Source organism: Melanotaenia boesemani, chromosome 6, assembly GCF_017639745.1.
Source record: "Melanotaenia boesemani isolate fMelBoe1 chromosome 6, fMelBoe1.pri, whole genome shotgun sequence".
Taxonomy (NCBI): Eukaryota; Metazoa; Chordata; class Actinopteri; order Atheriniformes; family Melanotaeniidae; genus Melanotaenia; species Melanotaenia boesemani.
In genome coordinates, this window is record NC_055687.1 from 3,011,008 (window position 1) to 3,037,277 (window position 26,270).

General features: G+C 40.2%; 1 protein-coding gene across 1 annotated transcript in view; it reads left to right on the forward strand.

Annotated features, from left to right (window-relative positions):
* The first annotated feature begins 7,841 nt into the window (after positions 1-7,841).
* LOC121641669 (gastrula zinc finger protein XlCGF57.1-like) overlaps positions 7,842-26,270 on the forward strand; it is a 58,599-nt gene continuing 40,170 nt past the window's right edge. The window contains exon 1 of the mRNA XM_041987947.1: positions 7,842-7,918. The gene's annotated coding sequence lies outside the window, so the exon portion shown is untranslated. The remainder of the gene's footprint in view (positions 7,919-26,270) is intronic.

The window sequence follows — 26,270 nt, forward strand, 5'->3', positions numbered from 1 at the left end:
TTTTATTACATCACGTTTGGTCACGTGAGATGTCCGCCTCGGAGGACTAGATTCTAGATCGGTTGCAGGACAGCATTGTTATGTGTGTGTTGTTCTGGGATGAGATTATCGGAGCTGTTAGAGCCATATAAAAATTATGTTTATTCTGTACATAACATCTGATTAGAAAAATTTAGTTATTAGGAGTAATTCATTATTTGCTTTATTAAGAGGCATTTGGTTATATTTTGTATTGTTTTATATGTTAAGTGTTTATTCTTGGTCACTAAATTAAGCTCCCTAAAAATGTCCTGCATTTGATGAGGGTGAGGCGCACAGTTCCGCTTTTAGTAGTGCGCATGCTTAGGGAAAAAAGGGCTAATTAATAGAGCAGGACGAGGAGCAACAGTTTTCTGACCGTCGTCGTCACGGTTGATATTTTATTTTATCTCGAACGTTTTTTGTTAATCTGACCGTCACTACAGGTTTTCAGAGATGTGACCAGTTTTTGTAAACCTTGGCTTTTGTAATAAACCGAAGTCATTTTATATATCCGTTTTTGCTTCAGTTTTTGGACCAAGTTAAACGCGTCAGAAACCTTCGCGTCCTGCAAGAGTGGCCAGAAAAAGTTTTTTTTGTTTGAAAGGTTTAGCCACTACAAAAAGTCAGAAAACTGCTCCTGAACTAGAGGATTTATCGAGATAACCGCAGCGCACGGGCTTAATTTGGCGCACGCGGTGTCTGAGCAGGAGAAATGGTCACGTGGAAAATAATAATCGGCTGGATAAAAGAAGACGGCGTCTGTCGGACCGGGACCGAAACGGCTCGTTACATAAAGTAAGGACGTGTCCTTAATATATTGAAGAATAAGGGCTCCAGTTCGGATATTTTTGAGTGACTTTCATCAGTAAAAGTGCCAAGTTGCATGAAGGGTTTGTGAAGCTTTTACCATGGAGCCATCAGAGATTGAAAAAGACGCAAAAAGAGTGTCAAGGCCTACTCTTAAAGCGCTGGAGGAGAAGCTTAACCAGCTTAAAGGAACAAGGAAAGCTAAGTTAGGTTGTCTTACCAAAAAGATAAAGGAAATTGAAGCTCTTATGGAGGATGATGGTAATGCTGAAGACGTTGCTGCTAAAATAAACTCTGACTTTGCAAACACATATACGGAGTTCTGTAGAGTAAATGACAGCATTAAAGAACATCTTAGTGATGAGGAACTGCACCAGGATCAGGTGCAGTGGTTTGAGCCAAAGGCCAGCTACCTGAAATCCTTTGTGGAGAAAGTTGAGAGTTGGCTGAAAGCAGCTAAAAAGCGGTCAGAGGAGGCAAAAGCGGCTGATGTTGAAATTGGGCCAGCAGACAGTGCTTCCATGGTGTCATCTAAGCATAACAAGAGGAATAGCAAGGAATCTTCGGTGACATCTTCAAGCGTGTCCTCTACTACATCTTCTACTAGGCTCAAGGTTGAAGCTCAGAAGGCAGCTCTGTTAGCACGTGCTGATGCATTGAAACAAAAACAAGAGCTAGAGAAAGAGGAGGCAGCCCTTAAGGCCAGAAAAGAGGAGTTGGAGTTGAAAACAGCTATTGCCATGGCTGATGCAAAGCTTGAGGTGTTGTTAACTTTAAAGGAGCCAGCTTACAGTGTTCGTGCAGAACCTGTGGATGGAATGGCTACCTATCTAAATACTGCTGCAAGCCGAAGCAGTGAGCGCAGCTTCAGATCCGTGCAGTCTAATAGCAGAGATGAACGCACAAGGCCAGACCTCATGCAAAATGCTGTAGCTCAAAGGAGTTCAAACGTTGTGAACAGACCCACTCAGCCAGATATGGATTCACATGGACAACCCAGTACAGAACAAAACAAAGTTGCTAATATTGGAGATTTGCTGAGCGTCATGCAGCGTCAAAACGAAATCACAGAGCTTCTAGTTAAGCAACAGAAGGTGTCTAGCCTTCCACGGTTGGATATCCCCATCTTTGACGGAGATCCGTTAGAGTTTGGTTTCTTCATGAAAGCGTTTGAGCATGGGATTGAAGAAAGAACAGACAATAACAGAGACAGGTTGCATTTCCTTGAGCAATACACTCGCGGAAGACCAAAAGTTCTAGTCCGAAGTTGTTCCCATATGCACACAAACAGAGGTTATGCAGAAGCCAAGAAGCTTTTAAACAAACATTTTGGAAATGAATACACTATTGCATCTGCTTACATTGAAAGAGCACTAAATTGGCCTGTTATTAAACCCGAAGATGGAGAAGCTCTCACTGAGTTTGCTGTGTTCCTCACTAGTTGTTGTAATACAGTAGACAGCATGGAGTATATTGAGGAAATGGATAGTCCTTCTAACATGAGGGCAGTAATCTCCAAACTTCCCTTCAAGTTAAGAGACAAGTGGAGGGGGGTTGCTTGTGACATCCAAGAGAGGACCGGAATGAGGGCTAGGTTTGCAGATTTGGTTAGTTTTGTGGACAAACAGGCAAAAATTATGTCTCATCCGTTGTTTGGCAACATACAAGAGGCTGCTCCATCCAGGGATGGAAGTAAACCTAACACAAGAAAGGAGAGCACTGTAAAAGTAAAAGAGAAGAAAAACAGCTTTGCTACGGATGTAACACCAGTGTCAAGAAATACAGAGCAGGTTAAAAAGGCAAAAGAAGACAGTGGTTACACAAGCAAAAAACAGTGTCTCTTCTGTCAGAAAATGGGTCATAACATTGATGTTTGCAGACTGCTGAAGGAAAAACCTCACAAGGACAAACTTGAGTTTCTCAAATCGAATGGTCTGTGCTTTGGATGTCTATCACAGGGGCATTTGAGCAAAGGCTGTCAACAAAGACTCACATGTCAAACATGTTCACGGAAGCACCCCACCATTCTGCATTTGAACAAGGATGTGTCTCCCTCTGTTGGTGAAGGTGAGAAAAACAAGCAACAAGTTCCACATTCAATGCTACCAACTGATGGTGAAATTTGTGGTTGCACTGGGGCCGGAGAAGCACCTTGTGCAGTTTCTATCGTACCAGTGAAGGTCAGGTGCGCAAAAAGTAATAGAACAGTTGTTACTTACGCGTTCCTGGATCCAGGTAGCACCGGAACATTCTGCACAGAGCAGCTGATGAAAGACCTAAAGGTTACAGGAAAAAGTGGCAACATTTTGCTCCGCACCATGGGAAAGGAGGAGATCATCGACACAAATGTTGTCAAAGGGCTTGAAGTCAGCAGCTTGGATGAAGAGAGATTTATGGGTCTCCCTCAAGTCTTATCGCAAACAGAAATTCCAGTCAAAAAAGTGAATGTCCCACAACAAAGTGACATAGACAAATGGCCATATTTAAAAGAGGTTCAGTTTAAACAGGTTGATGCAGAAATAGGTTTGCTGATCGGAGCAAACGTCCCAAAAGCGCTAGAACCATGGAAGGTAATTAACAGCAAGGGGAATGGGCCGTATGCTATAAAGACTGTGTTTGGCTGGACAATTAATGGGCCTTTGTTAAGAGAAGTCAACCACTGTAAAAAAGTTGCTGAGTGGCCTCAGATTACAGCAAACAGGATTTCAGTGGCAAGGCTAGAAGAGCTCACTCAACAGCAGATGAGGTATGACTTCCCTGAACACCAACTAACTGGAAAACTGGAGATGTCTTGTGAGGACAGACAGTTCATGGACTCTGTTTCACAGTCAGTGACATTTGTTGATGGTCATTATAGCATTGGTTTACCCTTTAAGGAGAAAAATGCTGCATTCCCTAACAACCATGCTGTTGCAGTACAGAGGATGGAAAGCCTGAAACGGAAACTGTTAAGAAACGAGAAGTTTCATCAAGAATATGAAAAGTTCATGGCTGACAAACTGGACAAAGGCTACGCAGAGGAGGTCCCCATGAACGAAGTTCATAAAGAGTCTGACAGAATATGGTATATTCCGCATCACGGGGTTTATCACCCCACCAAACACAAGCTGCGAGTGGTGTTTGACTGTGCAGCCTCATATCAAAGCACTTCGTTGAACTCTCACTTGCTACAAGGACCTGACCTGACAAGCTCCCTCATAGGTGTGCTGACAAGATTTAGACAGGAGCCAGTTGCCTTCATGTCAGATATTGAAAGCATGTTTTATCAGGTTAAAGTTCCCAAAGAAGACACTGACATGCTCAGATTTCTGTGGTGGCCACAGGGTGACCTCAGCCAAGAACTGAAGGAATACCGAATGGTGGTTCACCTGTTTGGTGCAACGTCGTCACCAAGCTGTGCAAATTTTGCATTAAGGAAGTGTGCTGAAGATCATCAGGAAAGTTTCAGCTCCGAGGCAATAAGCACAGTGCTGAAAAACTTCTATGTTGATGACTGCCTCAAGTCTGTTGCGACTGAGGAACAGGCAGTTGCTCTCATTCAAGATCTTCTGGCTTTATGTAACACAGGTGGCTTCAAGCTGACTAAATGGATTTCCAACAGCAGAGCAGTACTTGCATCATTACCGGAAGATGACTTGGCTAAAGAAATCAAGGAACTGGACTTAAGAAAAGATCAACTCCCAGTTGAAAGAGCCTTAGGAGTTCAGTGGTGTGTGGAGTCAGACACTCTTAAGTTTAGAGTCATTATTCAGAACAAGCCACTGACAAGGAGAGGAGTACTTTCAATGGTGAGCTCGATATATGACCCACTTGGGATTTTGGCACCACTCATCCTTCCTGTGAAACAGATTCTGCAGGAGCTATGCAGAACCAAGCATGCTTGGGATGACAACATGCCAGAAACTCTCTCTCTGCAATGGGAACAGTGGGTGACAACACTGCAACGCTTAGCAGCGTTTCAGGTGAAGAGATGTTTGAAACCAACCAACTTTGGTGAGACCATATCAGCGCAGCTCCACCACTTTGCTGATGCAAGTGAGAAGGGTTATGGTTCAGTCACCTACCTGGTCTCCAGAAACAAGCAAAACCAGCTTCACAGTGCTTTTGTTATTGGAAAAGCCAGGGTCACGCCACTAAAGCCAGTTACCATTCCCCGACTTGAGCTCACAGCCGCAGTTGTAGCCGCAAAAATGGACATGATAATGAAAGAAGAACTTGATCTTAACCTGGATGAGTCTGTCTTTTGGACCGACAGCACTTCAGTCCTTCAGTACCTTCGAAATGAAAGTGCAAGGTACCATACTTTTGTTGCCAATCGTGTTGCTGCAATAAGAGACACGTCAGAGGTGTCTCAATGGAGATTTGTGAACTCCTCTGCCAATCCAGCAGACTTTGCTTCCAGAGGACTTACTATGGATGCCTTTCTAAAGGCAGAAACCTGGATCAAGGGCCCAGACTTCCTGACAAAGCCAGAATCTGAGTGGCCAGATATCCCTCTGAGCATAAGTCAGCCGCTCAGCTGTGACCCAGAGGTCAAAGAAGTTTCTGTTTGCACACTTGGCATCAATGAGAACATGGATGCAACATCACAACTTATTCATCAATATTCAAGTTGGTATCGCCTGAAGCGTGGTGTAGCATGGTTCCTCAGACTGAAACACATGTTGAAGCTCTTGGCTCAAAAAAGAAAAGACTTAAAAACGTCTCTTGAAGCAAGAAGGCTTGATGAAAAAAGTCAAAGGTTTGAGCTTGAGAAACAAATGACAGACTTTAAGGCTTCCCTTCCAAGTCAGTCCATCTCTGTGAGTGACATTGTGGAGGCAGAGTTGGCGGTGATCCGTTTCAGTCAAGAAAAAAGATTCCACAAAGAAATCACCATGATTCAGGAAGGAAAACTGATGCCAAAGGGGAGCTGTCTTTCTCAACTGTCACCTGTCATGCAGAACGACATATTAAGGGTTGGTGGCAGGTTGAATAAGTCTGCAATGCAAGAAGAGCTAAAACATCCTGTAATCTTATCCAAAGATATGCGCATTACGTCTCTTATCCTTGCATCAGTGCATGAAGATCTTGGGCACAGCGGCAGAAATCATGTCTTGTCAAAGGTGCGACAGCATTACTGGATATTAAGAGCACATTCAGCCATCCGGACAGTTCTATCAAGATGTGTGACTTGCAAACGGCAGCATGGAAAACCAGGAGATCAAATCATGGCAGATTTACCCAGTGAAAGACTTGTACCTGATGACCCACCGTTCACAAATGTTGGTATGGATTACTTTGGCCCTTTTGAAATTAAAAGAGGCCGGACCATGATCAAGAAGTATGGTGTAGTCTTCACCTGTTTAACAATGAGAGCTGTACATATTGAGCTTGCAAGCTCTCTGGATACGAGTTCCTGTATTCATGCATTGCGCAGATTCATCGCTCGAAGAGGGCAGGTCAAGCTAATTCGCTCTGACAACGGAACAAACCTAGTAGGAGCTGAGCGTGAACTGCGTGAAGCAGTGCAAGCTTTGAATGGTGCAAAGATTCAAAACACCTTGTTAGAAAAAGGGATCACTTGGATATTCAATCCGCCTGCAGCGTCACATTTTGGTGGTATTTGGGAGCGGCAAATACGGACAATAAGGAAGGTGCTCAACTCAGTTGTAAAGCAGCAAACAGTTGATGAAGAAGGGCTGCAGACTTTGCTGTGTGAAGTTGAAGCTATCCTAAAGAGCCACCACACACAGTACGATCAACAGTGTAAAATGCAGGTTTTTTATCTTCACGTGTGAGGTCTCAAACAGATAAAAAAATCTCATAAGATACAAAAAAATCCATATGTGTGCACCAGGCCTTAGAGAGACAAGCAAAGTCTTGAAAACACTTTTATTGAAGCCTGACTTCATTATAATGCAGGTACAGTAAAGTCACACATTCAGATAGCTATCAGAAATGTGTTTTTCTAATAAAAGTGTTCAAGACTTTGCTTGTGTTCTAAGATGTACACGCAGAAAAATGTACACTATCGCCCCCCTGTGGTCACAGATTCTGATGAATCGGCGATTTTGGTGAAACACCTATCGTTGTAAAAGTGTTTTGGTAAACTTGTAAAAGTGTTGCAGTCGATGTAAATGTGTATTGCAAAAATGTGTTTCACTCGATTTAATATTGTTTTGCACTTCCTGGCCACCGTACAAATGGCTAAAATGCATTAAATACCAAATTCAGCTCACATTCTTGGTTAAAACAATTATTTATATTTTATTAAAGATAAAGCAACTGAAAACTTATTAGAAACCGGATGTTTGTTCAGTGTGAAAACAGTTTCACATCCAAGTTATTTAAGACTTTTAGACAGCAAGCAAACTAAAATGACATTAATCCAACATAAACGATGGGAAAGCCTAAAAAGAGCCTTTACGAGACAAATGTAAACTGAATTATTGCTTGTGTAACTGTGGTTATTGCTCGGGTATTTTTGGTTCCTACCCACCCTTGTTTCAGGAGGGAAGATAGAAAACGACGGAATTATTCTCTGAGAAAGTTTCAGAGAGAGCGCGAGTCATTAAGCTGTTCCAGTCATAGATAATATAATAAAGATCTTTATAATATTTATATATCTATGAAGAAGACTACTACTACTTTCGGTTAAGATCGAGGTGGAGCACGAGACAAGGTATTTCTGCAACATTGTGTGATGAGAAGTTGAAACTCCGACGTATCTGGATACTACTGTTGGTTTCTGTCCTCTGCTGACTCCAGCTCGCTGGGGAGAAACGACGGGAAGGAAGAAGGATCAAAAGACCACGTTCATTCTTCTGTTACATCTTAAATAGCCTGCCTGTCACTATTCCTGTACAGGCTCACGGCATACAGGCAGCCTTTTAGGGGACTGCTGACTAGCTGACATCATTTCGATATCATGTTATAATATCAAGGCTATTAATATTCTGCTTACCAAGGACAGTACACCTGTTGTTTTCCATTACAACTCTGATGCATTAATACTTCCACAACTCCAGCTCGCTGGGGAGAAACGACGGGGAGGAAGAAGGATCGGACAAAGACTCGTTTATCGAGGGGACCCTCGTGGGGAAGGAAGGTGAGAATTTACATACATTGTTGTGTTTAATTTAATCGGTAAACGGTCATATTACCGGGAATTGTGTGGTTGTGATGTTTGGTGCTTAGTGAGGTTAAAGTTGTTGGTGCAACGAAGTTGTGGCTCTGTGGGGTTAATCAGGCCCGTCGTCACGTCGCCTTAAGAATAAAGACGAATTTATACTCGCGTGTATGGCAAGCTAAAAGGGGTAAACCAGTCTATTGGTGCTTCTCTAATCAAACGCCGTTAAAAACACCGTTTTATGTGGCCCAAACAACGTAAAATACACGAGGCTGAAGTTAGCTTCCGATTCCACTGAATTTAGAGCATTTTAGACCACATTAGACAGCTCTTCATAAAAACTACAGCAGTTAGACTTCAAACGTGGACTGAAATATCCTAAACAACAGCTAGATTAATTAAAACATAGTTTATGAAACCTTTATTTTATTTGTGAAAATGGAAATAATTCTCGTTAATAATAAAAAACTACAACACTTAGTCTTTAAATCTTTTCGTTGTAAGCCGTGTGTAGATCCCTTAAAATGCAGTATTTTGTTGTTTCAGCTTTTCTGATCTTTTGTAGATGAACCTGAAATTGTTAAAATTGTGGGGAAAGGGTCAATAATGGATGGTATAATCCATATAATGGTATATAACAATGGTGGTGTATAACAAAAATACATTCTTATGCCTTCAAACAGGAAAATTAAATGTAATCATGTAAATCATGCTAATTGTATAAACTTTATTTGTGTGAAGTTCGTATTAGATATGCTGAGGAACAGAAACGCGTAATGAACCCAGTTTGTACTGGATCACCAGTCAGACGAGGCCCAGCTCGCCACGTCCTCACCCGGGATTTCTGTCCTGGATTTGATCAGGAAATCCTCAAATTCTGCGATTTTTGTGTAGAGTCATACTGAAAATGCATTTTTAACACAGACCAGTGGAAAATATTAGTATTTATTTTATGTAGTTTTTCTTTTTTATCATGACGCCTCTCCTGACCGACGTCACTGCTGTCAGTTGTTGATTCACCGTCCTCATTTATTTCTGTCTCCTCTTGTTATAAATCTGTTTACATAAAGCAGCTGATTTGTCTCTGTATGTACTGGCCCTGTTCAGTTTATTAATAACCCAATAATCAATATGCATCATCTTTGTGATTATCGTGTGTGTGTGTGTGTGTGTGTGTGTGTGTGTGTGTGTGTGTGTGTGTGTGTGTGGGGCAATCTTACCAGCAAAGCGAACCTGCAGCAGGTGGAAATAAAGAACCAGAACATGTCTCAGAGTTGGAGGTATCTTTGAAGAAATGTTTGTTCTGTTGAACTGTAGATACCAAGACAACGTCAGAGACCACTGCTACTGGTGGTCCTCCCCCTGAAAACCCGTGGGTCTGGTGGTCTGAATGTCCTTTGAATGAAGCGTGCGCCCTCTGCAGGGACATTAATAAAAGGCCAAGTCATGGTAACCAAAGAGGAACTCTGTCTTTCTCCGTCCATCTCTTTAGACCAGCTTTCTCTTTCTCTCTTTAGACGCCCTCGGCCTGTATGGACGGGGCTCAGCTGATCCCAGTTTTACTGTTAGCCAACCAGAGGCAGTGGAGGTCGGGGTTCCTGAACCTGGGTAGGGAGGTTAATAAGGTATTAATTATTTTTAATATATACCATGTTCTTTTTCATTTAATTTCATGTTCAGTACGTATATAGTTGTGTTTCTTTAGTTAAACTGGCACTGATAGATTTATTGATTATTCAAGACAAAGTAGTGATATGATAAGGGTTTTTTTTTTTTATATTTTATTTTTTATTGTTTTCGTACATACAAACAACACCAGTATATATCAGTAAACAAACAGAAACAATCAGAACAGACACAGACTGTTAAGAGAAACCATCAATAAATAACAGTGTGGACTAAGAATAGCTTGGCATTTGTAGATTTTTACATAGGGTGAAGTGAATTTTTATTTTGGTATTGTTATGAACTGTATCCCTTTGTTAAGATTAGATAGTAGGTTTACTTATATCAGCCTCAGAGGATAGCTACATTTCCCGTTCCATTACCTACACAAACAAAAAACACATACAGCATCAACACCTACATCAGTGTGATATGCAACACACAGCTTGGTTTATAGTCGTATCATTGTATGTATATTTCATTTTCATTATGAGGGTGTGCAAGTCTTCCATTTCTTCCAGTAGTCATTGAATTTATCTATGTTCAGGTTCAGGGAGAAGGTTATTCTTTCCATGTTATATATCTCGTTTACAATTCCAGTCCACTGGGTTTTAGTTGGAAGATCTTTAGACAGCCAATGTCTTGTTATTGCCTTTTTGCTGGCGACCAACAATATGTTGATCAGGTATCTGTCACTAGATTTAGTACAGGATGAGGTGTCTCCAAGATATACTGTGTGAAAGTCATGTTTGATCTTGTAACCCATTACTGAGTTGATGTCCTCTACCACTCCTAACCAGTATGGTTTAATAGCTGGGCAGTCCCAAAATATGTGAAAATGATTTGCTAGTGTTTCTCCACATTCTCTCCAGCATCGTCCCTCCCTCAGCCTGGCTGTCTGGAGTTGTTTTATTTTTGGTGTAATGAAAAATCTAATTACATTTTTCCACATAAATTCCCTCCATAGACCTGAGCTTGTGGTATTTAGTAAAGTTTTCAATATCTTCATCCAGCCTTCTTCTGAAATTGTTATTTTGGCTTCTTTCTCCCATTTAGATTTAACATAAGTTGTGGAGTTCTTGTTATAGGACTGTAGGCATCGGTAAAATCTAGCGACCAGTTTTCTGTTAATATTTGACTTGTATGCATCTATCAGTATGTTAACTAGACCTGAGTAACCGGTTCCTATTTTTATTGCACAATTAAAGTGGGCTCTGACCTGAAGATACCTGAAGAAATCCTGTTTTTCTAGATCATATTTGTCTTTCAGTGTTTGAAAACTATTCAGTTCTTCTACACTAGAAATCAGACAATATGTAGTTATACCTCTAAAGGTCCAAAACTTAAATCGTTCATCAATCTGTGATGGTTTAAAATCACTATCATATGGTATCCATCTGAGCAATTTGATTTGGTTTTCCAGTTTTACGACATTCTTCAAACCAGATGTTAAAGGATGTTTTTGTCAAGCTGTTTAAGTGCTCTTTTTGTTGTGAGTACATATTCTTATCTCCTATTAATGTCTGTAGGGGTATGTTTAACTGGGATATTTCTAACTTCTTCCATTTGGCACTGTAATATGGGTCGCACCAATATATTAGGTATCTTAGTTGTGCTGCCTTGTAATAATTCTCCATATTTGGCAAGGAGAGCCCTCCTTCTTCTTTAGGTAGTTGTAAGGTTTTATATCTAACCCTGGGTTTTGGACCTTTCCAAATAAATCCTGAAAACATCCTCCTCCATTCTGTAAATTGTTGTATGGGTATTGCTGAGGGTATAGACTGAAAGAGAAAAAGAAGTCGTGGTAGGATATTCATCTTAATTATGTCTATACGATTATGTAGGTTAAATGGCAACAAAGTCCATCTACTTAAGTCCTCCTTTATTCCTTTGGTTATTGGCAGGTAATTTAGAGTGTAGATATTAGACAGATCTTTTGGAATTTTAACACCCAGGTATTTAATAGTGCTATTGTCCCATCTTAAGTTAGAAAGGTTTGTAATGTGGCATGAAGGTGTATAATTGTATGAAATGAGTTGTGTTTTATCAATGTTTAGTTTATAGCCAGAGTATTGACCAAATGTTGTCAGACGGGACAATAATTTATTTAGGCTGAAGTCAGGCTGGAAAAGAGTAATCAATATGTCATCCGCGTAAAGGCATATTTTATATTCTGTTCCTCTTATCCAAATTCCTTTTATATCATTATCCTCCCTCAGTGATTGGGCAAGCGGTTCAATAAATAAGGCAAACAAGGTTGGACTTAGTGGGCATCCTTGTCTACAACCCCTCTCTAGTGTTACTGAGTTAGATAGGCTGCCGTTTACTTTTATTCGGGCTGTTGGTGCATAATATAAGTTTTTTAGAACCTGAATTATAGAGCTATTAAAACCAAATCGTTGTAATAATAAGTATAAATATTCCCATCTGACAGAATCAAATGCTTTTTCTGCATCAAGACTAAGAACAATGGCTTCATCTTCAGTCCTGGACATGTAATCCATTACATGTAAGGTTCGCTTTATATTATCTTGTGTTTGTCTGTTTTTGAGAAACCCGCTTTGGTCTTCATCTATGAGTTCTGGGATTATGTTTTCCAATCTCTTTGCTAGTATAGATGTAAATAGTCTATAGTCTAAGTTTAGAATTGATATAGGTCTATAGGAACCGCATTCAGATTTATCTTTACCGGGCTTGGGAATTACAGAGATTATGGCTTGCCTCCAAGATATTGGAGTTTCACCACCTTTAAGTACATAGTTAAAGCATTCCAGTAGCAGAGGTGACACTGCATGCTTAAATTCTTTGTACCACTCTGCTGGGTAACCGTCTGTCCCTGGCGTCTTATTTGTTTTTAATTTGGAAATTGCAGTATCCAGTTCTTGCTTTGTTATTTTGTGCATCAGCCTCTTGTTTTGTTCTGAACCAATGGACGGCAGGTCCAGTGAATTGAGAAAGTTCACAATGTCCAGGGTACCGGCACCATCTGGTTGTGTGTATAGAGTTTTATAATAATTCACAAAAGAGTTTTGTATTTCTTGTCATTTGTGACATGTTTCACCAGTTTGTGCATCTTTAATTTTGTGAATGGATCTTTCATCCTGTTGTTTCTTAATCCTCCAAGATAATAGTTTCTTAGCTTTGGGACCATTATCATAATATCTTTGTTTAATAAATTTAGCTTTCATTTCTTCATGGGCATCATATATCTCATTTATTCTTTGCTTAGTTGTTTGTATCTGGTATAAGAGATGAGGGTCATCAGATTCCTGATGTTTAGTTTCTAGGTTTTTAAGTTTGCCTATTAGTTCTTGTAATTTCTGAAGTTTTTCTTTTTTTTTGGTAGAGGACCACGCAATGATTTTGCCCCTAATTACTGCCTTCGCTGCATCCCATAGAGTACTTGGGGACACCTCATTGTTATCATTGTATTCCAGATACACACCCATTTCCTTTTCAATGTATTTTATACACAACGGGTCATTCAACAGGCTTGTATTAAGCCTCCAGGTTGTGTTTTTGATTTTGGTGTCCAGATAGAGAGAGAGGTACACTCCGGCATGGTCTGAGATGTCTTTTACCCCTATTTCACATCCTTTAATTCTATGTCTGTCTCGGTTAAACATGAAAAAATAATCTATCCTTGAGTAAACCTTATGGGGATGAGAGTAAAATGTAAACTTTCTTTCTTTTGGGTGAAGCTCCCTCCAGATGTCCATCATACCTGATTCAAACAAAAGTTTTTTGACTGTAGTTGTCTCTGGGTTTATTCTTTTAGATGTATTGGTAGAGTCTAGGCAGGGGTTTAACTGAATATTCCAGTCCCCCCCACTGATAAAGATTTCTGAACTGTCTTCTGTAATTATATTGAATAATTTCTTAATGAACACTACATCATTATCTGGTGGTCTGTACACATTGAAAAAGGGTCACAAGCTTGTGGTCAATATATCCTGTTACTAAAATATATCGACCCTCTTTATCAGTTATCTGTTTAACAAGTTGAAATGTTACTCTATTTGAAATTAGTATTGCAACTCCCCTTGTTTCTCCATTTCTATAAGATGAGTAATAAGTGTTTTTAAAACCCAAAGCTTTTAATTTCTCATGTTCCTTATCGTCTAAGTGTGTCTCCTGCCAGAAAACGATATGATGTTTTTCTCTTTTCATCTTAGTAAGTAGTTTATTCCTTTTCATGGGATTTTGTAGACCGTTAACATTTAGGGTAATTACTTTGTATTCTTCCTTCACCATCTTATCCCTAGAATCTTATACATACATACATTAGGTTTCTCTCTAGGCGTGAACATGTAGACTGGGAACATCTGTGCAAAACCAAAAATCAAACCAACAGAAAAGACCTCCAACAGTGAAGTGTAAATATAACTTCTGAACAGGGAGGGGAATCCTTCTCCTGAAGGGCCCCTCCAGATGCTCACTAGCATCTTCATTTGTGTCTTATCAAAACACATAAATAATGGGTAAGAGCTAGTCCCTTCCCCCAGATAATTATTATTAACTAAGGGCCCATTTTTCCCTGCAACTGCATAGAAATTGTTCATAATAGGGCAAAGATTGTATCCAAACGGCATGTAACAAAGGGAGACAATCTATCTATTTTACATACATATACTGAGTGTCTTAGATTTATTTAACCATAACTTTTGAGTGTCTGTATGAGTCCGTGCGCACGCGCATGTGCTCGCAATTGTCTCTGGTAATCTACTCACGGGTGTGCTCTAGACCTTGTTACCACCGTGCGACAGTGAGTGTTGGAATCTCCGGAGTTTTTCTCTTGCTCTCTCGATATCCGTAGCCCGGTCCCGGCGCTTAGTGGATCCACGAGTCTCCCAGGAGTTCTCTTTGAGGCTTTTGCGGGGTGTTGTTGTTACGTCAATCTGGGATAAGTTGACAGGTGTGTCTGGGGCAACACATTCAGCCATCAGAATCCCCCTCCTCAGCATGTCGTCCCTCGCCTCCTTGGCGGTGTTGTATGTTGTGGGTCCTTCTTCGTAGAAAACACGAAGTTTCGCGGGTGGTGGTGTGTGAAAACGGAGTCCCTTTTCTTTTAGTACCTTCCTCAGAGGAGCGTATTCCTTACGTTTGTTTATAATTTCCACTGGGTAGTCATGATCAAAATAAATTTTTCTGCCTTTGAGATGTATTTCTTTCTTTTTCCATGCGGCAGTTAGGACTTGTTGTTTAGTTTTGTAAACGAGGAAGCAGGCAATCATAGATCTCGGGGCGGCCTGCGGTGGAGGTTTTGGTCCGAGAGATCTGTGGCGGCGTTGTATATTGAGGTCAATGTCAGGGAGTGACAGTTCTGTTTTAATGAGCTTCTCCAAAAACTCACAAGCGTTAGGTCCCTCTTCTCCCTCGGGGATCCCGAAGATTCTGAGGTTATTTCTGCGTGAGCGTGTTTCCAGGTCCACCAGCTTGGACTGAATGCGTTCTTGATCCTGCAGAGTTTGTAGAAGCACCTCCTTGGCACCGCTGTTCCACTCCTCTATCTCTGCCACCCTCTTCTCCACATCATCCATCCTCACTTCAGTGTTTTTCAGGCCGTCCCCGATCACACTCAATTTCTGGCTAACTTCTTCCTTAAAGTTTCTGATTTCTTCCTTCACATCTCGTCTCATTGTCTCACACAGCTCGTTTAGGTCTTTCTTCAAGTCTTTTTGTCCTGCTTTTATTTCCGCGTGGATAGCAACGATGCTAGCTTGCAGAGCATCCGTATGTGCATTAGCTTCGGCTGCGGTAGAAGTTTCACCGTTTTCTCCCGTCGCCATTTCTTCGTTTTTGTTGCCAAGTTGATTTTCTGTCGCCTTAGTTTTCCTTAGTTTGTATTTCCCCATAACATTTTACACAAGAAGAGATAGATAAATTCTTTTCAAACCGGGGAAAAATAGGACCTCACTGAGAGCGTGGGAATTATGCTGCCACTTGCTTCGCCGTCATCCCGGAAGTCCGATAAGGTTTTTTTTTATTTTATTTATTTATTTTTTTACTTTTATACCAGCATGGGTGGCGGCATTCTACCAGGTGGAACTTTCTTTAGGGCAGGGGTGTCCTGCAGGTTTTCATTTTTTCTCTGATCTAACACACCTGAATAAAATCAAATGGATCTAACAGCTTCTTGTCAACTTCTTCACAATAACCCATCAATTTCAGTCGGTGTGTTAGATCAGGGAAACGATGAAAACCTGCAGGATACCGGCCCTCGAGGACCGGAGTTTGACACCCCTGCTTTAGGGAGCCTGTATCAGACCTTTGAGACACAGCTAAGCTAAGCTTGAACGTTAGGCTGCCCCCGAGCAGGCTAGTTCTGCTTCATCAGTTACCATGGTTACTCAGCTGGCATTCAACTAAGCCATGTCGATGAAACGAAACTCTCTAATTAATGAGATAGACTTGTCAAGATAAGCCACACAATGACTGTAGAATATTGTAGAAGTCCGGCTTTCCCTTAATCCAGCTTCGTCAAATAACCCCGGTGAGATATGTAATAAAATTAGATCCGATTTTAAGAATTTGATCTTCATTAAAATCGTTGAGAATATAATTCCCAACTGGCTTCGGGAAACATTCTTTAAAGAGAAGAATCCTCAGTATTTTACATTTAACCTGGCAAAATTTAATTCCCTCAGTCTGTAGAGATCTCATAACTGGAGAAGTGTTTGAATATAACTTTTATTCCTTGACAAGAGGTTGGATACGAACGCTGTGTCTCCCTCTTCCACAGTCAGATGTACCTCTTTTGGAGAAATGGTAGTATCTGTCCGCGTACGGGGCTTTTTTCTGAAGACACTTACTGTTGAACTTTGATGAGGTTGATGAAGTCTTCTACTCTCCTAAAATCCCCCCCAGTCAGCCGAGCAAGCCTGTATGAAAAAGAATAAAGAACACATAGATCTCTGTTCGAAATATTCTTTTTTTCTTAACAAAACGCTTAACATATGCGTTCCCTACATTAGCACATAGTCTATAGTGAGCTCTTTGTAGTAAGTCAAGACAATCAGTTCACTGATGCAGTGTAATACTGTTCTTTGAATTCAAATTTTGTGTGTACTGGTATTTTTTGTGTCTAAGCTCGTCTTTCTATCTCTGCCTGTCCCTTTCCATATTATTTGTCAGCGGCTGATCCAAGCTGGCTGCTTGAATTGCAGGGTACTGCTCTGAATTTCTCCAGCATTAGATACCGAGTTTCAGCGCATTCTTACATCAAGGATGAGTCTGTGTCGAGGTAAATCTGATTAAAATACAAACAAATCAGAACATTAAGTTTAAGTCATTTAGGAGATGCTTTTCATACCAGAGACAAACAGTTGTATTTAAAATTGGATTCAAATACTATAGAACTATGTTGCAGAGCTCATCATTACAAATAGATCATTACATTCTTCTGTAATCTGTACGAACATCTTGTATCTTTCGTGGAAGTTCTTGCTTCTCTTAGAGAACCACCTTCACCATCAAGCCCCTCTTCATCCACACAACAGTGGTTCAGACCTTAGCCACCCACTGACTCACTGAATTTAAGGAGTACAGACTTTGTGCTGCAAGATTACCCCTTATGCACACCTATGACCATTTATGTGTTTTTGCATTTTAATTTCTAGCATATTTAACATTTCCCTTCGCTGATTTTAAAGATGAGGGATGGGATGCAGAAAATTGCATTTTTTTCACGATCTTAATTTTATTTTTAGGCTATTGTAAACAACATTATGCTGTAACATGGCTCAGTAAGTAGAGTGGTCGTCTTGTAACCCAAGAGTTGCAGGTTCGATCCCGGCCCGTCGAACTCACGTTGAGGTTGATGAAGTCTTCCACTCTCCTAAAATCCCCCCCAGTCAGCCGAGCAAGCCTGTATGAAAAAGAATAAAGAACACATAGATCTCTGTTCGAAATATTCTTTTTTTTCTTAACAAAACGCTTAACATATGCGTTCCCTACATTAGCACATAGTCTATAGTGAGCTCTTTGTAGTAAGTCAAGACAATCAGTTCACTGATGCAGTGTAATACCGTTCTTTGAATTCAAATTTTGTGTGTACTGGTGTCTTGCTCAGGTGTCCCTGAGCAAGACACCGAACCCCTACTTGCTCCTGATTGGTCATGGTTAGCGCCTTGCATGGCAGCTTCCGCCATCAGTGTGTGAATGTGTGTGTGTGAATGGGTGAATGTGACATACATTTAAAGCGCTTTGGATAAAAGCGCTATAGAAGTACAGACGATTTACCATTATCGTAATTACTCCCCATTTGGACCCTAAGCACAAAAATGTGTATATTGAATTGCATTACAGTGTGACAAAATGCACAATAGCGCAGGAAGCTTTCAAGTGGCAACTTTGACATATTATCCATTTCATGTGTATTTTTTTCCTGAACGTTTAAGCAGCTCCACATTTTTATTTTAAAATATGTAAAATGCACATCTACATGTTTTCCTCTGCACTGCTTTGAAATGAACAAAACACAGGACCCTTTGCAGCACATCAAAGTTATGTGTTGAAGTGAAAACAATCCTCATCTTTGTTTACACAGCTGCATCTGCAGCACAGTTTATAAGAGCAAGTTGGAGAAAAGCATTTAATTTCCCACCTAACACCATGAAAAAACCGTTACACGGTAGCAGAGGCCCAGGACATCATGCAGTCCCAAACAGATGTGACTGAGCACACCGGTGGAATCTCAGATAAAATCACCGAGAGCAACACTCAGTCCACCAAGTTGAGGTCTACCTTCCGGCGGCTGACTAGTCATCCACCAGCTCCAGTGACTCCACAAACGGTGGTGAAGAAGCCACGGAAGACCGTCTTGGAGGTCTAAAAGTGGTAAAATCCAGTGGTCACCCACAAATTCCAACTGCAGTCAAGCCAGCCACCTCTAGCGTATCCGTGGTCAAACCCCCTTATTTTGTGGCGCTCGAGTGGAATCCTCCCGGTACAGGTGATCTTCAAACCAGGATGAGGACTTCTGCGTGGATGAGCAGCTAGATCCGTATAAAGGGCACGGCAATTTTATGCAGTACATGCCAGTGAAACCAGCCAGGTATGGCCTGAAAATGTGGGTAGCCTGTGACGTAAAAACATCTTACTGCATGTGAGTTTGTACACCGGCCGATCAGCTGGTGCTGACAAGAGTAACAGTCACAAGTGGCAAGTTTTTCACTTCATTTGCTCCGGCAGAGGAGCTGCTGAAAAACATCATTACCATGGTTGGCTCTAGCAGAATAATTGTGCAAAGCAACTGCAACAACTGCAGAAAACCTCTTTGCAAAAAAACGTTACTTCACAGTTTGCCGCTCCTGCCTCCCCTGAACTGTTCTCGTTATGTTGTTGTTATTGTTAAATTAATTTCCAGATGTTGTTTATGGTCTCTTTTCTGTTAGCCTTCATGGTGTTATAATGAATGGCTTGACTTGTTACATGGACTGTATAAATTAATTGCTAAGCTAATCTTTAACTTCCGCGAATTAAAAATTAATTATAAATTCATTAATCATTGATATGGATGATTAGAATTGATCCTGGTTTGAAGAATGAAAAAGTAAAAAGGAAATATAAAATATTTTATATGACTTTTTACATGCTCATTTATGTGTGTTAGGGTGCAAAAGGGGATTTTTTTTCAAAGGGGTGCATAAGGGTGTGTGGGCAGCACAGCACAGTTTACCTAATTGCAGGCGCTTAATAGCCATATTTATAATGGCAGCATTATCTGCAGTGATTGCTACTATTTTTTCAGAAACTCTGACAGAACACCACTGATTTTCTCTGCCACAACACAACCCATCTGTGCTTTGTACACAGCTTTTGTTTTTAGCACTTTTTGCTGCATTTTGCCCTCCACTATTTACTGTGCTGTGCTACTCCAGCCATCACATCAGAGTGCAACAGATCAGATGTCAATGAGCCCTGTAATTTGTTGTAGAAACATTGCCAAGAGTCTGGAATGAGTAAAAATATATAAAGTTTAGTACAGGAGAAGTATTGAATACAAAATTACTTGCAAGTTGAGAGCAGTCTTCTGAACCCTGAAGCAGGAAGACAATGCAGCCTAGGCGGAGTAGTCGAATGCAGATCCACTGAGCTTTCAACACAGATCCCATTGAAGACAAATTGATGAAATAAAAGACCAGAAAGAGACAAAAGGTTTTATACCTTTCTGTTGACAACTGGAGGTCACCCTTACCAGATAAGGCTGAGACAAAGCAGAGCCTGTCTCCCCTCAGGCCTCAGAGCTTGGGCACATAAATCTGAAGACTGGCTTAGACTAAAGTCGTAAACAACCTATGATATCTTTAAGGAGTTAAGCTATATCCTAGATGTGCGTCAGACAGTACCTAAGGAAAGATGAGGGTCACCATGTTCTGTCAATGAATCTACACATGGTCAGATGGAGAAATGAACAGAATTTTTGTTTTGTTTTTCAGTGTTATCTGCAGATGCCTACAGCTGTTGGTGGTAGAAGAAGGGGTTCCCTGCAAATGTGGTCTTGACAAGCAGGACTTGGAGCATCTCTCCATAAAACAGGAACCACAGGATCTGTGGCCCAATCAGGATAAGTGATGGAAGTTGGAATGACGACAGGGCACATAGGGCAGGTGTAAACAGTGACGTGGAGTGTAACACTGCCAGAAAATCCCTCAGCTGCTCTGAATGTGGTGAAGAGGTTCACCACCAGCGTTCTCTCTAGAGACATTTAACAAAGAAAGCTTTATTTATTTAAACCATACAAGATGTTTTAAAGTGATGCAAAACGTAAACTTGCAGGAAAGTGTTGACACTTGGAAAAACTGTTAAATTTAATGTTTGTCAACATCAAAAATCTGTGGTAAAATGACTGAATGTGGACAAAGATTTAGTCAAAAGACAAACTTAAAGCTACACATGAGAATCCACACAGGAGACAAACCATTCAACTGTGATGAATGTGGACAAAGATTTAGTCAAAAGACAAGCTTAAATGAACACATGAGAATCCACACAGGAGACAAACCATTCAACTGTGATGAATGTGGACAAAGATTTATTAGAAAGTGGGACTTAAACCAACACATGAGAATCCACACAGGAGACAAACCATTCTTTTGTGAGGAATGTGGACAAGGATTTAGTCAGAAGACAAACTTAAACCAACACATGAGAATCCACACAGGAGACAAACCATTCAGCTGTGATGAATGTGGACAAAGATTTAGTCGCAAGACAAGCTTAAACCAACACATGAGAATCCACACAGGAGACAAACCATTCAGCTGTGATGAATGTGGACAAAGATTTAGTCAAAAGACACACTTAAATGAACACATGAGAATCCACACAGGAGACAAACCATTCAACTGTGATGAATGTGGACAAAGATTTAGTCAAAAGACAAGCTTAAACCGACACATGAGAATCCACACAGGAGACAAACCATTCAGCTGTGATGAGTGTGGACAAAGATTTAGTCAAAAGACAAACTTAGACCGACACATGAGAATCCACACAGGAGACAAACCATTCAGCTGTGATGAGTGTGGACAAAGATTTAGTCGCAAGACAAGCTTAAACCGACACATGAGGAATCCACACAGGAGACAAACCATTCAGCTGTGATGAGTGTGGACAAAGATTTAGTCACAAGACAAGCTTCAACCGACACATGAGAATCCACACAGGAGACAAACCATTCAACTGTGATGAGTGTGGACAAAGATTTAGTCACAAGACAAGCTTCAACCAACACATGAGAATCCACACAGGACAGAGACCGTTTCCTTGTGAGGTTTGTGGTGAATTATTTAGATGGCGTGTCTCTTTAAAAGGACACATGCGTGTCCACACAAAATAGAAACAACGAAAGTGCAAAATTTTGCTACTAATCTGTAAACAATGTTGTTTACAGTGTAAATATGAGCTGGTTAGAGGAACTTCAAGGGGGTATTCTACGGTGGGGATACACTGTGGTGTCTCTTCAGTATCCACCATTGACCTTTACTTGAACATAACCTGGTCATGTCTAGGGCAAAATGTGCCTCATCAGATTTTGTTGTCTTTTTTTAGTAGTTGAAATCTGTTGTTCATTCATTGCCCATTGGTACCTTCACAAATTTGTCCATGTTTTGCTAGCAGCTAAGATCCTAATCTCGATGAGCTCGCAAGACAGGTGAAGAGTTGTTATGATGCAAAAACACAAATTAATAACTTAGATCCTTACAAGCTGAATGATGAATGACGTTCAGGTTTAGGTGTTTCCACCTGTTCAGTCTCAGACATCTGTGTTTATCTGGTGTTTGGACGTTCTGTCAAGAATTTAAAAATTACTGATGATTAAATGCTCCTGCAGCCATTTTACAAAGGGAAGGAAGAGGACCGAGTCTAGAAATATTCGGCTGCAACAACATCGCCTCTCGCCTGACTAACTTGGTTAGGCTCTAGCCCCACAAACAGGTAAAGAACATGGATGGCAGTATGGGCGATATAATGTGTTGTTGTTCACCTGAGGGTTGTATTTACTTATAAGCCTGGTACACACATAACAATATTTGGGCTGTTTTTGACCTGATTTTGCCTCTTCCCAACCTTGGACGGCAAACGCCCAATCATCGTGTGATTTCCCTGTCCAGTCATAATATGGTCTGTGGTGTGTTATGAGCCGATTTGTCCCGATAATCTGCTCCGATATGGGTCATAGCCACAGTTGGGAACATTGAACATGTTTCATATTTCAGTGCAGATTTCTGAAGAACACCGCCGACTCGTGCATTGTGACTGTGTGGGGGGTGACGTGGCACGGAATGTGGCCAATCAGAGCGAGCTGGCTGGGGAGCAAGGAAGTAAACAAAGTCCTTGATCACGCCGTCTCCAGTCTGATATTTTTTTTACTTGTGCCTTTTTCTGTTAACAATGGTCCCAAGACCTCCATCATTCCCCCGTCCTATATATTCCCTTCTTTCCGATTGTTACCATGTTTCTTCTTCTTTGCCTTGTGCCATTTGTTGCCATGCTTCTTTTTCTACGTTTTTTGCTGGTTGTTGATGTGGTTCTTCTACATTTCTTGCCGGTTATTGATGTGGTTCTTCTACGTTTTTTGCCGGTTGTTGATATGGCTCATCTTCTATGTTTCAATGTTTGACCAGCTCGGAGGACTAGATTGTAGATGAGTTGCTGGACTGCATCGTCATGTGTGTGTTCTGTGATTACATTTTCGGAGCACACAACGCAGTACGATCAAAAGTGACCTTATCCTAATCAAGAGAGTACTATTAATGAGATAAAAGCACATTTTAAATATTCCACCATCCTTTATGCTTTTTCTGGGCTAATCATGGCTAAGAATGGCCATTTTTTCCCTTCCCAAAAAGTGATTGAGGCCTATTTGTTGCCCCTGAAGAGTTATTTGCTGTTTTAAATTAGACAAGAGATTAGTTTTGATTAAATAAAAGACCCTTTGGAGTTCTCTACCCATATATTTATGGCCGCTGTCCTTTCAGCAAGTTCATTATAGCATTCATCCATACTAAAATTATTAATAGCAATGCACATAAGTTCTTAAGACACTTTACTCGTGATTAAATGCATAAATCATATTAACTGAACGTAAAAGGCAGCCAGAGTAGTGAAGAAGCAACATTTTTGAAAAACCGTTCCCAATCATCTCGTCGTCTGCACTTTGCCATCAATCAGTTTAAACACTAGTGTTTAACAAAACACAGGGTTCTTTTTATGTCAGCTGGGCTATTAAGTCACGTGAAATTGTGAGTTACGACGGGTTGATGCCGAATCGAACAGCTGCAGTCTGGCGACACCGAGGGAAACCGAGCGACACGGCATTTAGAGGCTGCGTGCGCGCTCCCGCGACTCTTAATCAGTTTCTGGCAGACGATCATTTTATGGCACAACAGGTGTTGACTCCAAAGGGTCTTTTATTTAATCAAAACTAATCTCTTGTCTAATTTAAAACAGCAAATAACTCTTCAGGGGCAACAAATAGGCCTCAATCACTTTTTGGGAAGGGAAAAAATGGCCATTGTTAGCCATGATTAGCCCAGAAAAAGCATAAAGGATGGTGGAATATTTAAAATGTGCTTTTATCTCATTAATAGTACTCTCTTGATTAGGATAAGGTCACTTTAAAATACAGTGAACTCTTCAGTGGTGACACAGAGGCTCTAATCAATTTCTGGCAAGGGAAAATGGCCATTATTAGCCATTATTAGCCCAGAAAAAGCATTGAGGATGGTGGAATATTAAAAATAGGATTTAAGCTAACCAATAGTGCTCTCTTTGATAGAATAAGGTCATTTTAAACTTCAGTGAACTCTTCAGTGGTGACACAGAGGCTCTAATCAATTTCTGGCAAGGGAAAATGGCCATTATTAGCCATTATTAGCCCAGAAAAAGCATTGAGGATGGTGGAATATTAAAAATGGGCTTTTATCTAACCAATAGCACTCTCTTTGATAGAATAAGGTCATTTTAAACATCTGTGAACTCTTCAGTGTTGACACAGAGGCTCTAATCAATTTTTGGGAAGGGAAAAATGGCTATGGATGAGGGAGAATTTCCTACAATTAAATGAAGACAAAACTGAGATTATTCTGTTTGGTAGCAAAGAGAAGAGGGTCAGCATTGGCAAACACCTGGAGACTCGGGCTCTTAAAATTACCAACCAAGTTCGTAACCTGGGAGTGTTGATAGACTCAGATCTGACTTTCAGCAGCCATATCAAAGCTTCACTAAGAAGCTTTTTACCAGCTCAGAAACATCAACAGAATTAAAAGTTTAGTCTCCCAGAAAGACCAGGAGAAACTCATCCATGCATTCATCTCCAGTAGGCTGGATTACTGTAATGGTCTTTTAACAGGACTTCCTAAAAAGAGCATTAAACATCTGCAGCTCATCCAGAACGCTGCTGCTAGAGTTTTAACCAGGACTAAGAGATCTGAACACATCACACCAGTTTTAAAATCTTTACACTGGCTTCCAGTCAGTCACAGAATAGATTTTAAAACCTTCTGATTGTTTACAAATCCCAAAATGGTTTAGGCCCAGAATACATCTGTGTATGTTCAGAGAATATAAACCTAGCAGAGCTCTTAGGTCCAAAGACTCTGGTCAACTAGTCCAGGCCAGAGTCCAGACTAAACATGGAGAAGCAGCATTTAGCTGTTATGCTGCAAACAAATGGAACAAACTGCCAGTGGAGATTAAACTTTCCCCAAATGTAGACATTTTTAAATCCAGGTTAAAAACTTTTCTTTTCTCATGCGCCTATGCATGAAATCTGCACGGTAACTTTTTTTTAACTTATCTTGCTTTTAATCATTTTAATGTAATTTATTATTTTATTGTGATTATGTGTTGATTATGTGTTGATGCCTTTTACTATTCTAAATATCTGTAATATCTTTGTTTTATGTAAAGCACTTTGAATTGTCCTGTACATGAAATGTGCTATACAAATAAACCCTACAATTCAGTGTTGACACAGAGGCTCTAAACAATTTTTAGCCATACTGAACAAATATACTTTTTAATTGCATAAATCACTTTCTAGCAAGCAAAACCTGCTATTACAAGGCCTATTTCACAATAAGAGGCTTCTGAGGTAAACATTTGGAACTGGATGGTCAGTAAACTGCAGAGTAGGGTTGTCATAAGTAAACTGTGGCTGTAATTAAAAGTCATTACAGCCTCCTGTTTATTGTATTACCATTCATTTTGGCTATGTAGTAAAACTCTCAATTTGAAATTTTTTGTTTGTCATGTCAATTTTACTCTTCGGACCGCAGTACACTGTTTAGATTTTGCATGCCTTAACATGGGTAAAATATGACTGAATATGAAAATATGATTTCAGTTTCCAAAAAGTCTTTATAGCATTTCATTAGACATTTCATTTTAAAATGCAACTTTTTCAAAATAAGTTCATGTTTAACATTTCAGCCTATCCTGTCCCCATTAAACATTTTGATGAGATTTTCCAAGTATATTATAATGAAGCTGAAGTTGATCCCTACATAACCAATACTATGAACAATAAAATGTATTTTGAACAGAAATGTATTTCTGTATCTTTATATTTTCATCATAATTTTCTAAGTAGTCAAAAATGTGCTCTTGTACAGTCATTATGGTTTAATTAAGGCAGTGTTCCCGCTGAATTGCTTGGCTGCTGCTCATTGGTTTGTAGGCCACCCTTAATTGGCAATTAAGCAGTCGCTGCCTCAAAGTCTAGAACACGTTGAGTGGTATCTTATTATACCGCTAGCATGGATGCAACACTGCATCATCATATTTTGACTTTTAAGAGCCAAGGAACTTTCCCACCTGGCCTTTCACCTTCCCAGAAATCCAATTTTCGCCGAAAAGCAAAGAGCTTTGAAGTCCAAGGTGAGTTAATTGTCTATTTTCATATGTGCATATACTTGCACAAAATCCCGATTGTATTCTTTGCTCTCATGTATACTTTTCTGAGATTGTGTCAAATTTCCAAATAATATCTGTATGTGTGTACAGTATGTATGTAAAACAAGAGTACTAAAGGTTAACTGGTGAACATGGTCACATTTGTTAATTATTTAACATGCATTTAGTAATGGGTGGTGGTGGGGTGGGTCTGGTAGGTTTTAGGTACATGTAAATGTGGATATTATAGAACTGTTGAAAGTGT